This window comes from Mus caroli, unplaced genomic scaffold (assembly GCF_978045245.1).
Source record: "Mus caroli unplaced genomic scaffold, Mus_caroli_1 scaffold_2, whole genome shotgun sequence".
In the NCBI taxonomy this organism is placed as follows: Eukaryota; Metazoa; Chordata; class Mammalia; order Rodentia; family Muridae; genus Mus; species Mus caroli.
Genome location: NW_028227257.1, coordinates 135,602,264 through 135,619,948, shown reverse-complemented (window position 1 = coordinate 135,619,948; position 17,685 = coordinate 135,602,264). Strand labels below are relative to the sequence as shown.

The following is a 17,685-nucleotide window of genomic DNA, read 5'->3' as shown; positions in this document are numbered from 1 at the left end:
GAGAGAGAGAGAGAGAGAGAGAGAGAGAGAGAGAGAGAGAGAGGAGAGAGAGAGAGTCGTTTTCTGCTTCTCTATGACAATGCTAACTCTGATGCTAAATTAGCAGTTTTTACAGAGGTCTAGAATGTTCTGGAAGGTAGAAGAGGAAGTCTCTTCAGTCACAGTTTTTTGGAGGGGAAACAAGGAAATAATCCAGAATGACAAAAATAGGTGCAAAGGATTCTGTGAAAATTTCAGGGGTGAGAGGACCACCTAAAAGCCAGGGATGGGCCGACCCTCAAGAGGAGGAAGGCTAACTATGGGAGAGATCTGAGAGTTCTCGGGGAATACTGAAGTTGGGGTCACTCTCGCCCCAGAAAAGGAAGCTGTTGTTTGGGGATGGTGACTAAAAGTCCTCACAATACACACGGAACTAAAAATATCTCTCTCCTTGGCACTGGGTCTTAACACGATCCGCAGAGCCTGGCTTCAGTGTCTGTACACCACACAGGGTCCACTTCGATGCCTTGGTTCAGGATCTAGCCTTCCCTTCTTGTCTTCCCCGTATCATTCCCACTTGTTTTATACCATGTCACGAGTCATGGCTTTAGCATGTCTTTCTCAGCCTTTTCACCAACAATTCTATGGAGGTTAGGGCTTCGGCTATATTCTCCTGTTACTGTCTGTACAACTTTAACAGGGCTGACTCTACTGGCTCTTACAGGCTTCCTTCCGTGAATTCTGATCACCACCATGGTAAGGATTCTTTTATTCATCTCTGGAATCTCAGAATAGTGTCTAGTACATACTGATTAAGAGAGCATAAATGGGCGATTAAAATCTTCCCCGGCCATTTATAAGTTTAAATTTAGACACATCATTTAGTAAGCTAGATGTGGCCGGTGATGTGGCTGTGATAATACTCAAGTTAGTCTGTCTGACTCTTGCTCAAAGCAGGAGCACAGCAGTGCAGAAGCAACCTGGTCAGCAAGCCAACCCGGTGGGTAAAAACAAGCCTGCAAGACAGACCTGGCTGAGTTGTAGGAGAGAAGCCAGGGGAAAGGCCTCTCTAAGTTTGTACTGTTGTGTTCTTAGCCCCTGTGCGAAAAAGTAGGAGCCTTTTATTTCTCTTGACTACGTTATGGGAACTAAGCAGAAGGGAGTCACTTAGGGGCTAAGTCCGGAGTGGGGGGAGGTGATAACTGGAGAGCTTTAAAAACATGCACTTATGATTAGATTGCTTGTAGTAAACATCATACAGGAGCAATGCATTGGACAGTGGCACAGAGAACTTGCTCACGTGTCAAGGTCTTTCCAACAGTTATCTGCGAGAGCTATTGTTCTGACATAAACAACTGTCTACCTGGTGTTCGACTTTCTCAACAGATAAGACACACTTGTGCTCAGGAAGGAACTTGTGCAGGCAGATAGCACAGTCAGCTTCACTTGTTAAGATGGGAAGAAAAGCATGCCGCAGAAAAACAGGAAAACCCACTATGGTGTCTGCACCTGAGCTGGGTGGGGGTGGGTGCAGTTTCTTCCCGGCGCGTGGACAGCAAGACGCTCTGTGTTCTCTGTGTTCTCACAGCAAAGAATGTTCTAGATTGGATTCATAGCTGGAACCTTTAACAATGTGTGTTTACTTAAAAAAAAATAAAACCTAATATCATTGCAGGCAGTGGTAGAAATGAAAAATAACATCTTTACCCTGGGATCTGATTTGCCTGTCATATTTCTTGGGGCTCAGTAGGTGTCTGTGAATACCTGTCAATCAAGTGTCCCCTTCCATAGCCTATATTTCTTACCTTGGTGGAAACATGGGGAGGAAAGAATTTCTTTTAGTTTCTTTCTTCTGTCAGGCTTTAATGTGTACAGTTAGACAGACCAACATTTTCTAGTTTCTCTTCAAAAATACAAGGATTCTTAAGTGTCATTTAGACATCTGATGTATATGGAATCTCAAGAAACTGTCCATCACACTATTAGGACATCTGATAATTTTTCTCAGGAGGAAAAATGTCTTCATTATTTTCTATATGCTGTGTTTGGCAATACCTCCATCGTCTTACAGCAGGGAGATTTGCTAAAATGAAATTTTGAACGTTTTAATATTTCAAATTTTCTTTTCCTGTACACGGATGCAGACAGAAATCCTGCAAAAGGGCATCCACTGCTTCTTACCACTTGCTTTCTAATGTCTCACTCTTTACTTTTCCCATTTCCTTTCATTTTCGAAATCTATTAAACAATTTAATCAGCTGAGCATTAATAACGCCAGTAAAGTCTTTTAAAGCTATACTTTGCAGTAATTTCTTCTTAAGGACCAGTAAGAAGCATTCAACATAATTCAACCTAATTCGGCAAGAAGCCTCAGGGAGTGGTCAGAGGGGTGGACAGTTTCAGTGGGGCCAGCTGGGGCTAAGACTGCGGTGCGCTGCTCGTATGTGATGCTTTGCATTATTTTGAGTGTTGTTTGCTGCTTCCTTTGTTTTTCTGATGTTCAGCCTTCTCCTGAGAACTTTAGCTGGGAGATGTGAGGGAGGAGTGCTTTCAGACGAGTCTGGTGGTAGCGTTGGAAACGAGTCTAAGGTCATAACATGGCCTTGAGTCATATAACTGGAGGAAGCAGGTACGAGGTGGTGGCAGAAAGGAAAAGATACTGAGGTGTTTCTGACAGGAGCACAGGGATGTGTGGGAACTTTACAGCATTACCAAAGTCCTCATCCAGAATGCCACTGCCATGCGTAATTTGAGGCTTTATATAGCCCCAAGAAAAGAGCGATTTCTGTGATTTTTATGAACTTGCACTTTGGAAAGGTTGACAGACTAATAGACAAGACATAAATGAACACAGAATATACAAAGCTCCCACTGTGGCTTTGAGTTAGCTAGATGTGGTACCATACAAATGTGTGGATGCTTGTACAGGGGTCTTATTTGTTTAAAAACAATGCCAAAACATTTGAACAGATAAACAAGCATTTCATGTTGGAATAGGAAGCAAAATTTTCCACTATAGTTTAAGAACAGATAATAGTACTTCAAACCCAAATCCAAAATCAAATCACCCCCAAAACTAAATTTTGACTTGAAGCTGAAATGACTTCATACTATATTCTCTAACTTAATTAGAGACAGATGCACCTTCAGTCTCAAAAGCTCCATATTGTTAAATGTCACTCTTTGCAACCCCCTTCATCAGCCGTATCCAAAATTTATTGTTAATATTACTTTATGGAATCCGAGGAAGTAGTTACTCCCTTCTCCTTTCTCCCAGTAGTTGAAGTGTATGTGTGTATGTGTGTGTGTGTATGTGTGTGTGTGTATGTGTGTGTGTATGTGTGTGTGTGTGTATGTGTGTGTGTGTGTGTGTGTGTGTATCTGGGAAGTTACTAGTTGTAACAGTGAAATAATTTGTGAAATTATAGTCAGAATAGTGTGCACTGGTTTCATATTCACAAAGTGGTACTTGACAGAAAAAGAAAACACTCACAGGTATTTGTTCCTACATAAATTATTTTCTATTAATATACGTTGTGTCAGAACTTGATTATAAAGTGGTAATGGAATTGTGAGTATGGTTAAGTAGAGAAAAAGAAGTTTTGTGTTACTTCTGTAGGTACTTGGTATTATGGATAGGTTTTGTTGACTGCTCTACTAAGATGGCTCAAATAACACTGTAAAGGGAGAGGCTCAGGGGATGTCTTATCCAAAGAGGACATAGTTTCAGCAACACTTTAAAAGGACAAATGGTCCCATACAGGCATAGCTCACATTAGCAATATATTATTGTTCTGACACCCAGCAATGGTGTGCACTTTACTTTTTAGAGTTCGTCTAAGGAACTCCCCCCCCCCCATGCACTAAGATCTCACTCTGTGAGCATTCCATAATTCTTAATCGTTCTCTTAGCTCGAGTCCTCAACTCCCCCAAGATCGTGCTGAAGAGGAAAAACTTGTGTTGTTTCACAGATACTACCAGGAACACAGCAGCCTGAGTCTTGGAGAGACAATGGAAGGTTCCATCATGCGCAGTAGGTACTTGATTCGTTTTTAAAAGCCAAGGCTTCCATTCTGAAAACAAAGTAAAGACTTCACTCTGAAGTTGGAAGGGAATGGTCAGAAAGCTGTTACTATTGTGAAGTCCGGGCACCTTCTTGCTTAAGTATATACTCAGCCTTACTTTTGAGTCTACCTGACTTCTTGAATACTTCATGAACAAACGAAGACATTGCAAAGCATGAGGCAGGAGCCAAAGCTTGCGTTCGTAAGCAATTCGACAGGAAGTTGGGCTAGGGGCAGGACAGGGTAAAGAAAATAGATTCTGTATCAGGAAGAATGAGCTCAACTCTTCGACTGGAAATTTCCAGGTTTCCTTCTCTTTGACTCATAGGAATAGAGAAGAGGGTAAGAAAGAAACGCAGAGAGGATTGTGTGTGTGTGTGTGTGTGTGTGTGTGTATGGGGAGGTCAGAGAGTAAACTGAAGATTTCCATGGAAATAAGCTGTTTCTCTGACGACTTTTAAAAAGCCACTTTCAAGCGATTGCTTTCAGTGTACTTCAATGCAGTCACTGAAGTGGCTCAGAAAGAAATCTTTGATATGCCAGATCAACCAAAAGTTTTAAAATATCCTTTTGTGTCTCCATTTATAATGCAAATACTAAGTTGGCATTTTGGGTTCATTTCACCACAGTCTCTGAAGTGGGAGAACATATACGGCATAAGGGGGTGAAGGCTGTCCCGAAGAGAGTACATCTTTGATAGTTCAATAATAACAAAAAAAATGTATTTAGGTCTTTTCTAAATACTTTTCACCTCCAAAGAATATGAAAAACGGAGAGGAAGATGTCTTAGAAGAATAAATTGTGTTTGCCCTCCGTGTTCACTGAGTGACGGAAGATATTGTTCTGTGAATTACCCACTACTTAACTAGTCCTTAAGTTAGTCTAGCCTTTACGAGCTCATGCTTATGCATCTCGGAAAGCCCATATCTTTATATGCTGTCAGAACTGAATTCAACATACTGTTTCAATATACATTTAAAAACCAACAGATACTTTGTTATAGAAAGCAAGCTGGGCAATTGCCTTAAACCCACGTTTACATTTTTCACTTTTATCACACATAAACATGGGCTAGTTTGAAGTAGTTTTAGAAAGTGGGTAACTTACACTTGAGAGGGATGGGAAGGGACTGAATTCTGCTTAAAATAGTATTGCCACTGTAAAGTTTTACATGACAACTTCCAGTCTTTTTTTTTTTTTTGTCAGATATACTAAAAAAGCCAAAATTAATTAATGTCAGAAACACAGACAAAGGCTGCCAATGAGCACAGGGTAGTGCTGGGGGTGGGGAGTGGGGTTGGGGAGGGGGGAGCGATCCGTGTTGCCCGAGCAAGCCCAGACTTGAGGTTCTCATCAGAGCTCTCCCAGGAAACTTCAGAATTTCTGAAGCTTCAGAATCTCTCCGGGGCCAAGGAAGTGAAAACACACTTGTAACGAAGACCACCTCAATCTTCCCTCCCAGGGAGCTAAAGCTGAAGTGTCAGTAACCGCCACAGGGCAAACAGGTAGATATTTTACCATCTTCTGTTTCATGATGGAACTTTTCAAATGTAAATAATTTATAAGGAAAAGAGCGGGGCCCCCGCCAGATCTGAGATACTGAGACGCTGGAAGGATGGGAAAACGGCGAGGCTTTGTCAGGGCACTGGGTTCGAGGACCCCGCCTGGCATAAACTGTTTACACATATTCCTGTCTTCATTGTTCCTCTCAGGCGATGAGTATCTCTGCCTTCCTTCCTCCCGTGCACTTGGCCATGATTTAGCTTCTTTGGCTTTGCTTCTCTCAAGAATCTGTCCAGTTTCCCGAGCTCCTCCCTGGCTCGCCCCTCTGTCTTCTCAGAGTCTTTTGGAGGGACCGTGGTTTCTGAGTGACTTCTACATCTCAGCCTTGCTCAGGGACCGGTTTCACACGTTTATTAATGATTGCATTTAAGAACAACTCCTTCGCCGTTCCTGTTCTCTTTGATCCGATTTAAATTCAGTTTCGAAACCCTGATTGGAGACAGTTTACTTTTTCCACACAGCCGCTCTTTCTACTGTCTCATTTAACACAGCTGGTGTATAAACCACCGAGTACTAAGAATGCTTAGCATATCGAGATCCATTTCCAAAAATAATTATAATATACCAAAGAGAGGAAAGGGGGAAAAAAAGTACAAAGTACACCCCTTTAGTAGGTGTCGCCTAGGCCCCTTAGGGACTGGTATTTAGATTTAACTCCAGTGGCTGGCTTGGTTTGGTAGAACACATTTAGAAGTCAGCCAATGGCTGACAGGTACAGAAGACCAGTGATTTTGCCTGACATACACCTAATATGGGGCATGATTTTGTGGTCTAGGGCTTAAGGGTGGACTCTAGCCTACTCTTTATCAGTTTTCTTCCCTTCCTTTATCAGTTTTCTTGCCCCCCTTGTTTTTTGAGAATAGTCTCTTCATAGATCATCCCAACAAGAATTCTTATCTCTGGGTCAGTTTCTGGGAAGCTGGCCAAGATATATACCTTTAAAATAATGAACAGGATAATCTTAGAATTATTTGTCCACATCTTCAATATACACTTAATGGTTAGTTTTGAGGTGGGCATCAATAGAAGAATGCATTTGAGTTAGGGCAAAAAAACAACCTAAAAAATAACAATGGCAAAGATTAATTTGTGTGTGTGCTCATGGTGTCTCGTAAAAAGAGGAAGTAGTTTTTAAGGAGTTGCAAATGTATAAAATGCTACTGGCCTGGAGAAATTCCAGTGAATGAGATCTGCTTGTCTGTAGTACTTATCTTGGGAACTTTTTTACATTGTCCAAAGTAGTTTCTGTCACATGATCAAAGCTAATCTCAGAACAGTTCAGACAAACAAGGATAATTATAAGCTCCATCTTCTACATATAAAGACTGTATTTTCCACCACCAAAGACTGTTTTAGATGTATTAAACAACTTGTTTTCTGTGAGTAGAGACCTGGTCCCAAAGTGTTGTTCAAACCTAGGTCTCTATGCAAAATAAAAGGTAAACTTTACAACTAATTGGAGATACAGCTATACTTTTTTCATAGGTTGCTCTTCAGATTCAATCCCATTTAGCATTATTTGGAAATTCACCTACTAATCTGGAGTTAACCTCAGTCAAAGTTGTTTTTTACATTAAATGCACACATTAATCATGCCCTATTGTGTAAGGAAATTATTCTGGAATCTAGCAGTTGGAACTGACAAATCGTTATTGTCCCAGAGTTTGTGTGGCTAAAGACTGAGTGGTGGCAGAGGTGCTTCTATTTTAGGGACTTGCACAAGGTCGAAGCAAAAATGTTATCCACAGCTGCAGTCAGTCTCCTTTGCAAGCTCAGCAGAGTGAGGACTGGCTTTTACCTCCGCCAAGGTGGTTCAGGGCTCAGCTTCTTGGGTGTTCTTGCAGGGCAGTCTGGCGGGCTCCATTTCCTCCCTGGCTAGTGGCCAGTGACATCCCTCAGTTCCTTGTCATGTAGCACTTTTCATGGTGTAGCTCACAAGATGGCAGCTGGCATTCCTTAGAGTGAGCAAGTGACAGAAAGCAAGAAAGGATGGGCCTCAGAGAAGGCAGAGCATTTTCGTAACTGAATCTTGGAAATGACACCCCATCAATTTTTTTTTCTGTATTTTCTCAGTTAGAAATGAGTCACTAGACCTGGCCCATGCCCACGTTCAACGAGTGGATTATACATGGACAGTGTGGCAGGAGCCTTTTTAGAGGCTGCCTACCACAATGTGTCACTTGGCTTCCTCATCTATGAGGACCAGCGACTTGATCCAACCACTGTTTTCTCTTTAAGGAAGCACTGGATATTTTCAATATGTTAATTTCATGGGTTTAGGCATATGTGCTGCAGTTTAGTGCTCTTCTTTCTCGCTTGTTCTCCCTGCCACCCACTCTCCAATTTCTCTTCTCCTTTTGCCTGTCCTTGCTTGCTTCCTCTGCCCTCCTGCTTCAAGCTCTACTCACTTCTCTTTCAGGCTCCCTGATTTGCCCTCTCCTCCTTTCTCATGCTCTCCTGGTCACTGTCTTTAAAGAATGTGAATTGTGTATATCTGTTCCTACTACCATGGCCCTTGCTGTTCTCCCATCTGCTCCTAGGGACCATGGCCAACCAGCAATTTTAGATTCTGCCTTTTAAGTTTCTAAAGAAAGTGATCCAATTCAACTATTGGGTTGGTGGTGTTTTTTTTTTTCTTTCTTCAAGTTCCTTTAGGAGGATGACACCATAATGATGTGAGAGAAAAAAAAATAGTAGAACACGGAGGAATCCCAATTTAGAGGGTTGGTAGAAGGTGGAGGATTTGCACTTGCTACTTTTCCAAACATAATGTCAGATAGGAGGTATAACTACTGTCTTTTGTTACGAATTCTGTTAATTAATAAAAAATGATATAGAACAAAGACATATCCCAGGGTGGTGATGATAATACTATAGCTGGTAGTTGATGGTAACATTGGTGTGTCCTGCGATGGTAGTTATAATGATTTTGTTGGTGATGTAGGTGAAGGTATATTGTTACTCACTAGCTTGACAGTGTTCAGTCCTTGAGACAAACTTCACCTGTCTCCAGTGTATAGCCTCACTTGAATGGATGTATGTAGACTAAAGAAGATGTAAGCAAACTGGACTGGTTGGCCAGTTCAGTCACTAAAGATGTGGAGAAATATTTTTTTTTCTTAAAGCTGATATGACTTTTAGAAAAGCTAGTTAGTAGTAGTATTACTTCTATTCTCAGCCATAGAAGAAACACTCAAAGAAAGCAGACTACTTCTATCTACCAGGGAAAAAGAGCTTATTTTACATGTAGGGTTGATCAATAGTAGTTATTGACAATTGAGAGTGATTCCAAAGCCTGAATTTATCTGTCTGTTTGACTCATTGTCTCTCTATCTATGTTTGCATCTTAGGGGCAAATATGTGATTAGAATGCTCAACTTTCCATGCCTACAAAACTAGTTGGCACCTATCTACTGATTTCATTGCAGGACTTACAGTCAGCAGACATCAAACAAGTAGCATTCGATCACTTGAAGAATAGTTGTTTAGTGAGTTACAATGAATGAAGTCTTTAATGAGTGCTGGCATCAAATTCTGGCCTCATTTGTTCCTTGCCATGCCCTGTTCTGCATCTGGGATGCCCCAGGCACTCTTTTTGAGGACACTTGACCTACCAGTCATATTTCAGAAACTACAGATTTGGTCTTTGCTGATTGAGTTTAGACTCTGAGGAGTTTGAGTTGCTGGATTACATATAGGCTAATGACCCATCCAATGCTAAAGGCAAAAGCTTAAAGTGCACTAGTAAATTAAGCCATGGCATTTTCAGAAAGGAAAAATTTATTATGTCGTTGAACTTGATTCAATAAGCTTTACTTCTTTAGATATACTGCACTACAGAAAAAGTAAGAAATGAATTTTTAACAAGTGTTACCATTTTTCTTCCACTCTCTCAGGTAAAGGATACTCACAGAAAATTAAGAGGCAGGCATTTCATTGGGATTAAAAGAAAGCCATTAAAATGATAAATAGTGAAAACTGGCTATGACTACCCAGCCAGGCATTCACTTTGAAGTTCTGAGAGTATGTGCTTCAGTTAGTAAACACAGGAAAACGAGGCTTGCTTAATTTGATGGTACCCTGTGTGGAGTTTTCAGAGCTTGGCATACATTTTCAGAAGCTCATTGACACAAAGATGTCAGCAGCAATAGTTGTTGATGCTCAGAGTTTAATGTGAAATGTAGGGTGTGAAAAGAATAGAAATCACAGTGGAAGTTTTCTGCATCACCCAGAAATGACTGTGACATGAAGAATATTCTCTTAACTTGGAGATAACTGCAAAACAGGAAAGAATTGATATTCAAGCAACATATAGCTCATGGTTACTTTATAGAACAGATCAAATGTTTATAAATCAGCCAGACATACATAGTTTAATATACATCTGTAATCAAAGCTCTCCAAAGACAGAAACAGTGGGACAGAGTATGGGAGGCCAGTTTCAAAGAAAGAAAAACAGCAAACAAATGTTTTTGAGCATTATTTTATGTAGAACTGAAGAAATCATCGAGTCTACCATTTGTCATTTAACAATCATCTCAGGTGTCCGAAAATGAACTGCAGAAGCAAATGGTTAAAAAAAAAGCTTTTAATCAGAACTAAAAGTATCAATTCTTATAATGGAGAAACTTTTAATATTTATATTCTAAGTAATGAGGTACAATTTTCTATTAGTAATTATTATTATTAGTATTTAATAAAGTGTTAAAATCCTCAAAGAATAGGATTGTTAATATGTTAATTGTTTTTAATGACTTAATATATGACTGAGTCAAATAAGAGACACTTTGGGACAAATCCGTGTCCAAGAGACTTAGCTTTGTAATTTAGTTAGAATTCTTTCCTATCATAGGGATACAACACACCTTGCTCAAAATGAACACAGACACAATACACATAGGCAGCTCACTTCATTGATTCCTGAAAGGGGATAGCTTATTAAAATTTCAGAAGTCAGGTTTTAAAACAGATATGACTTGAAATATGGTCTCTTTTCCCCTCATTCGATCCAAAGTTCATTTTTATTTTATTGTGAGATTATTAAACCTTGGACCATTACCAAGAATAACAGAGAAGAATGCTCCTGTCTGTTTTTATGACATGTCTAATAAAGCAAAGAAAATATACAAATTAGCTTTTCTTTGTAATCTAAGCAAATTTGAGGTAAGACAACATGGTGAGGATAGAGAAGATAAAGTGGGAAATTTGTCTGGGCTCTGTAGAGTGCTAAATTTCACAAAGGAGCTCTTCCCACTCATTCCAGAAGGAACATCCTGCCTGATTTTTCCTTCAGTTGCTTCTTTATCAAAAAATAGAAGGTTATAAAGAGAGTGTGTCATAGGCCAAGGTCATCACGGCTTCTGAAGAACCATGACATGTCTCCTGGGTAGTGTCAGAAAGGCCAGCTAGTTCTAGTCACAAAAGTCACTGTAAGCATCCCAATGTATTAGACAATGTAGGCTTGTCTTAACACATACCCCTGTGAACTTATTGTGTGGCAAATTTTTAGAAAGCATATAGCCTCTTAAAAACATTGCAAGAAGTGTAGAACACCCTTCTTTTTCTCTTTCTCTTCCTCTTCCTCCTCCTCTTCTTCCTCCTTCTCCCTTCTTTCCTTTCTTGTCTTTTTCTTCCTTTAGTGTTTTTCAAAACTTTACTGACCATAAGAGTCATCTGGACATCTTGTTAAAATGTAAATAACAAGTTACCTTGGGGGGCATCTTGCTAATTCAAAGACTTGTGAGTATCAAGGATTTAGATAGCAACTTACTTGATTCCTTTGTTAAAAGCAAGTTCTCAATGTTATAATCCTGACAGGGCCCTCACTCATGGAATGCCACTGTGTGAGAAGACTTGCCTGATATTACTTTATATATCTCTTATCCATAAACTCCTTTGCATTCTGAAGGCTCTATGATGTGGCATAGAAATAATTGGGAAATGTAACGGGAAATCTTAAGTCTGAGCCTTAATACCAGTCATCTTCCAGTCACTTCTTTTTTCTATTGGAAACTGTTATGGCTAGTGTTGCCATAGTATCATCTGGGGGTAGGGCAAGTCTCCTGGCACAGCTGTGAAGGATTTTCTAGGTTGGGTTAGCCAGTGGGGTGTGCCTGTGGAAAACTGCCTTAATTAGACTAATTGAGGTAGGAAGAACTCATTGTGAATGGTACCCTTCCCTGGGCTAAGGTCCTAGACTGTATACAAAGGACTTCTCCTTTGTATATAAAGGAGCTGAGCCCAGGCCTTTGTCACTTTCTGCTTCTTGACTGTGGATGCAGTTGCGATGTCTCAAGAAAGTGTATCATTCTAAATGACGAGCCAGAGTAAAGCCCTTCTCCCGTAAGTTGCTTTTATCAGGGTATTTTAATCTCAGCATCAACAAAAGTAAGGCAGGGATGGTGAGAGATATATTTTGTAAGGCAGTCACATTTACTTTGCAAGGTAAAAAAATATGTCTGTTTGAAATAAAGGTTCTTTATGACGAAACTTGCAGGGCACATCCCTGTGCTAGCTAATAAGGATTTCACTCAGGCACTGTAATGGTGATGTCCCTCTGAGGTAACCACTGAGCAACCCCTCTAGCCTGAGTTTGACTTTAAATGTATCTTAAATATATTGTTCCATGACCGGGTTCTTTACTTTGTGTTTTGTACTATGGATGTAACGTAGATATATTTAAGTTATCATGATGAAAGAAGCGGCAAGGATACATCTATGTGTGTAATAAACTCTGCATATCAGCTACTGACAAAAGCTATAGATGTTAGGCTATTTATGATACAATGCTATAAACGCTGGCTCAGGAGGCTCTGGTAAAAAGATAGAGGTGAGTTTGAGTCCAGCCTGTGCTATATAGTGAGTTATAGCATAGTCTGGGCTATGTTGTACAATTCTGTCTTAAACTATACCACCCCACAAAACAAAGCAAAACCAACCCCCACAGACCCTCATTCATTAAGAGTTTAGTCTTTTAGTTCTAGCATCTGGGTTTCCTTGACTAATACTATATAAGATACAGCAACCTAGAAGGAAATATAAACTACTTAGATAGTCGCAGTTTATAGGAAAGGAGATTTAAAATAGAAAGGTCTATAATATCAGACACGAACAGAGAAGAAGTTGTAATCTTAAACCAAGGGTGGTGACATGTACCTGGAGTGTCCCCATGCAGGATTCAGAGGCAAGGTGCCAGCTCATTCTGGGCTAAAGAGTGACCCTGTCTCATCACCAAAGCAAATCACAGCAAAAATAAATAAATAAATCAAAAGTAAAAACACAGTGTTCTAATCTTTGTCCTCTGGAGGTGCTAAATAGTTTCAAGATATCAGGGCTATATATATTTAGCACACTTCCGTGGTAAATGGCCAGCTTGCTCACCTTTAAAAGATAAGATATTTGCAATACAGTTTTACAATATTTCCATGGACATTATGTTGGAGATCTGTTGTTGTTGTTGTTTTGAAGTATACCTTTTCTTTGACTTTGCTGAATGAAATGACTATGATTATAATTCTGAAGTTTTTCAATCTAGAACAAGGATTGGCCAGTCTAGTCTATACAGTGAGTTCTAGGCACTTCAGAGGCATATAGTGAGTATATGGCATGTCATGAAAAGGAAAGAAAGGAAGGAAGAAAGCAGCAAAGCCAGCAACCATACAAAAAAGAATTGATGATGATTAGAAAGAGAGACTTTGAGATTTTTAGTTCTATGGGTATCTTGATTTTTTTTTTTTTAAATTTTAACTCAGGCCTTGTTGAAATACAAATCTTATTTCTCTCTCTGGAAACAGAGAAAAACGGAGTTAGTAAGGAATTCTAACTGTAAACTGTAGTTTCCCATCTTCATAGGTTTGTAAAGCTGACAGGATCTGGGAGTTAATATTTATTCTGCCCCTTGATACCCGCAGGTGGAAAGTACCACACAGAAAGCAAGCACTGGAAACCGGGCAGAATTTCTAATCTTCACAATTTGTTAACAGGGGCTGCCCTGGGGCTTGCTGGGAAGGTGGCTCCTTGCCAGGGACTACAGAGCACTACTTTATACTATGACAAGCCATTCCAGACATCAGCTCTTACCTGTGGCCTCTGGGACCCAGGTTTTAATATTTTAGCAGCCGAGTTGAAAACATGTTAGCTGTGCATTGGTTGAATTCCTCTATTTGAGCATGCATCAACTGCTGTTGGTTACCTTAAAGTTTACACTGGTGCCTAGTGCTAGTGGGCACCTCTCTGTGAGATGGGTTTCTAAGGTGGGTGACACATTGTGCCTTAACTGTTAAAAAAGAAAGATAGCTCAAAGGGACCTCACCAGCTAGTGCTCTGTGCAACAAGGTGATACTTTCTGTTTGCTGCAAGCTAACCCACAGTGTACAATGCTGTTCAGAAGGCAAAATTGTAGAACTCCTGCTTCTTCAAGAATTGTATTACATATATTTCAGCTTGGATTGTATTGATTTTAGGAAGCTTGTATTTTTATGGACCACAGATTATAAGAAACACCAAATCAAATATGAAGCCAGTGAGTTTTACAGGTATCTTATAAAAGGAAGATGAATTTACTGATATCTTAAGTAAAATTTAAACTAACGTTTTCTTTCTCTGTTTCACCTATGCACACCTTTACACGTTCAAGAATAGACTGGTTCTTGCCTCAGACTTCACTTAGAAATCATGAGATAGGCATAATTTTGGAAGAGACAGATTAGGAAAATTAGAGGCTGACAAATAAACTTAATAGTGTACCGACAGAGAGCCTTAAAGCCATATCAGATACCTAGCTCCAAATAACCTTTGCCCACGTAACCTCAAGATTCAAGTTCTGTTCTCTTCAGTTTTTATTTTTATATGCACAAAATATATACAAAGCATTAAAAGGCAATTGTTAGCAGAAGCCTTCAAGAAATCAGCAGAAATGACTACTGTGGTATAGCAGTGGCTTTAAGAAATGATGCAACCCCCCCCCCCGCCTCCTGTTCTCTCCATCCCACCTCTGATCTTTGGTCCCTGCCCTGCTAATACTCTTTGCATAAATGCTCTATTTTAAAGTTGCTTCTTTTAATTTAGCCCCAATTTTATGCCATGACTAAAACTTCTGAAGTTTTTAGTGTTCTTTTCTTCCTGAAGAGATTTTCCTTACCTGTCTCCCCTGCTTCTCTCCTTCCCTCCCTTACTTCCTTCCTCCCTCCTTCTCTCTCTCTCTCTCCTTTCCTTACACCCCCCCCCCTCTCTTTTTTTCATCTTCCATCTTTTTTTTCCTTCTCTGATGATATACGACTGTGAAGCTGTTGGTCTTTCAGGCTCATTATTTTGGTCTCCGAATGTTTCTAAATTTGTGGTGCTAGCTGTTGAAGAAGTCTGGAGTGGTGCAGGTGGCTGCTATTAACTGACGTGTCATGGTTCACGGTGAACAAGCAAGGTCAACAAACTTGTTTTTCATCCTGACTGGTTTTAATTTGAAAGGGAACTTGTTACCTATTTGATAATGCTTCACTGAAGTTCACCTATTTCAGGTAGATTAATAGCTTGTTCAAAGATGAGGAACCCAGAGGCCCTGAATGTGCTCTGAGTTCAAGGTTCAAACTTCAGAAAGCAAAACGCTCCTGTTTTTCTTGTACCTATTCGCCTGGGCATGCTGGAGTGAACTTTGGATCTGGAAACACTTGAGCAATCACAGGTTTGGGACTTATAGTCATTTTAGGAGCTGTGTTATGTAACTGAAGACAGAAAAGTGCTGTCTTGGAAATTTAAAGATTAAAAGGCTTTTTAGTTTTGGTGACTATATGGTTGGTTTGGATGTAAAAAGAAAAAAAACAAAACCAAAACAATCCAAAACATATATGTATGCATTTCTGATTGGTCACTATAAAGAATGCAAATCTTTTAAAAACATAATTTCAAACAAATCCAAACACTAAATGTTAGTGAGCAGGAGGTAAGAGTTGAGTCTGGAGAGATAGCTCAGTGGTTAGGAGTACGGGCTGCTCTTCCAGAGGACCCTGGTTCAATTCCCAGCAACCATATGACAGCTCACAACTGTCTGTAACTCCAAGATTTGACAACCTCACACAGACATACTTGCAGGCAAAAACATAAACAATGTGCATAAAATAAATTAAATAAATTAAAAAAAAAAGAGGTAAGAATTTGTTCATAGGTAGAGGAGTTCCTGAGGCTGGCAGCTCAGTATCACCTTAAGTGAATGTAAATACATTTGTAATGAAGTCTATAAAATATGGAACCAAGTTGCTGTGGCATCCATTTCTCTCCTAAGAAGTAGGCTTTACTACCTTGGTCTCCTTTAAGTCCTTGATGTTAATGGTAAAGATCAGCATCACGGATCCTCCTCTCCACGCAGAGATAGAAAACCAGTCCCTTTCAGCATAGCGCTCAGGACTCTCAACATTGTCATTGTTTCTTCACAGAGTTTTCTGCTGAGACATTTAAATTCAACTATTTGTAGATCAAGCCACAGTGGAAATATTAATGATAGCTTCGTACTGAAAGGAGCCCGACAATCTCTTAAATTGATAGGCTTCTAAGAAAACTCTACGTTTCAAATAAGAGTCTGATCTTTGGATCCCTTAACTGGTCTGAGATGTAGTTTACCTGCCTTGATGGGCTATCTAGGAGCTTGTAAACACATTGGTGAATTTGTCATGCTGATTATAGTGTTGGCAAACACAATGGGTGATCATGTTATAAATGTTTATCAACACCCGCACTCACCCACCTGCTAAGAGGTGGATGCTTTAATGAAATTGTTTGAATATCAAGGCTGGTTGCTAAGATACAATGTTCTTGTTACTAGGGATGTGATGCTGGCAGATTTCTGTTATCAAGTAATGATTAGGGATGTGCTAACCTCAAGGTGCTCAGTGCAGTGGAAGGTTTACTGAGCTACAAATTAGTAAGCTGCCTGAGCAGGCACTGGCAGAGGAAGAATGTGCCTCACTCATACATTCCTGACATTTGAAAAGAAGACAAGAGGCACAGATTGTGATCATAAATGATGAGGCCCTGAAGTCTGCTATGGATAGATCTTCCTTCTATGCCTGTGTTTAGCCAGTTCAGGAGTCAGTTGACATCCTCTGTAAATAATTCCTTCCTTTCTTATAAAAAAATCTTTCCTTACATTTCCCACTGATGGGCTGGTATAAGACTATTAGCATTTTGCATCCCACAATTCTTTATGTAAAATAAAAATAAATTGCAATATTACAAAATGCAAAATGTAATTTAGTAGAAGCACACTTTTAAGATGATGCCAGGTTTAAGAGGTCTATTTACCAATGTAATGACATTTGTCAATTATAAATATAAATTTATCAATGTTAACATGATGAGTCCTATAAATAATGATAGTTTTTTTTCCAATATTGAGGTTCAATTCACCATAATATTTAATGTTACATCAACTATCAGTATGTGTTAAAATGATTCTCTTTGCTTTTACCTGACCAATGGGGCTGTCCAAAGCCAGGTTGTACACATTGGCCATATTGTTCACCTTACTGAAGCAGTGTCAGAATAAAGGGCAGCATCTTTCCTGAAGCCTTTGAATAGAACACTAACTGAGTTTGCATGTCTTTAGAACAGTTCCTGCCATTTTCCAGTAGTCTCCTGACTGCCAGAAATTTCTCAGGCTTTTGAAACTGCACTTCTGGTGTCATGAACAATCTTTACTCATTACTTTTTAAGAACTTTCCATTATTAACCTTACTGATATGCTGGATGTTAAATTGGTTCCTGAAAGTTCCTTCAATAAGAAATAAAATTGTGGATATAGTTCAATAATGAAAGTATTGAAATAGGTTTTCCAAGTCTTTCCCTTGGATCTGAGACCATGAGAGCAGAGTCTGATTACACTGCTCACAAGTGCCTACCCATCCTCTGGCGTCTCCTGCACAAAGGGACACTCTGTGTGTGAATGAATGATGACATCATCCCATCATCCGGGAGAATTAGCAGATCCCTGGGGTAGGGGGTGGCAGTACAGCATCTTTCTTTCTATAGAGCATATTAGAAAATGAGAATGTAACACTTCTGTTTCCATGAAACAGATTTTAAAATATATAT

At 39.6% G+C, this 17,685-nt stretch overlaps 1 long non-coding RNA gene across 2 annotated transcripts in view; it reads left to right on the top strand.

Annotated features, from left to right (window-relative positions):
* Positions 1-476: 476 nt before the first annotated feature.
* LOC115030382 (uncharacterized) overlaps positions 477-17,685 on the top strand; it is a 44,662-nt gene continuing 27,453 nt past the window's right edge. For both annotated transcript variants that reach the window (XR_003835972.1, XR_015046539.1), the window contains exon 1: positions 477-735. This is a non-coding gene — a long non-coding RNA (uncharacterized LOC115030382). The remainder of the gene's footprint in view (positions 736-17,685) is intronic.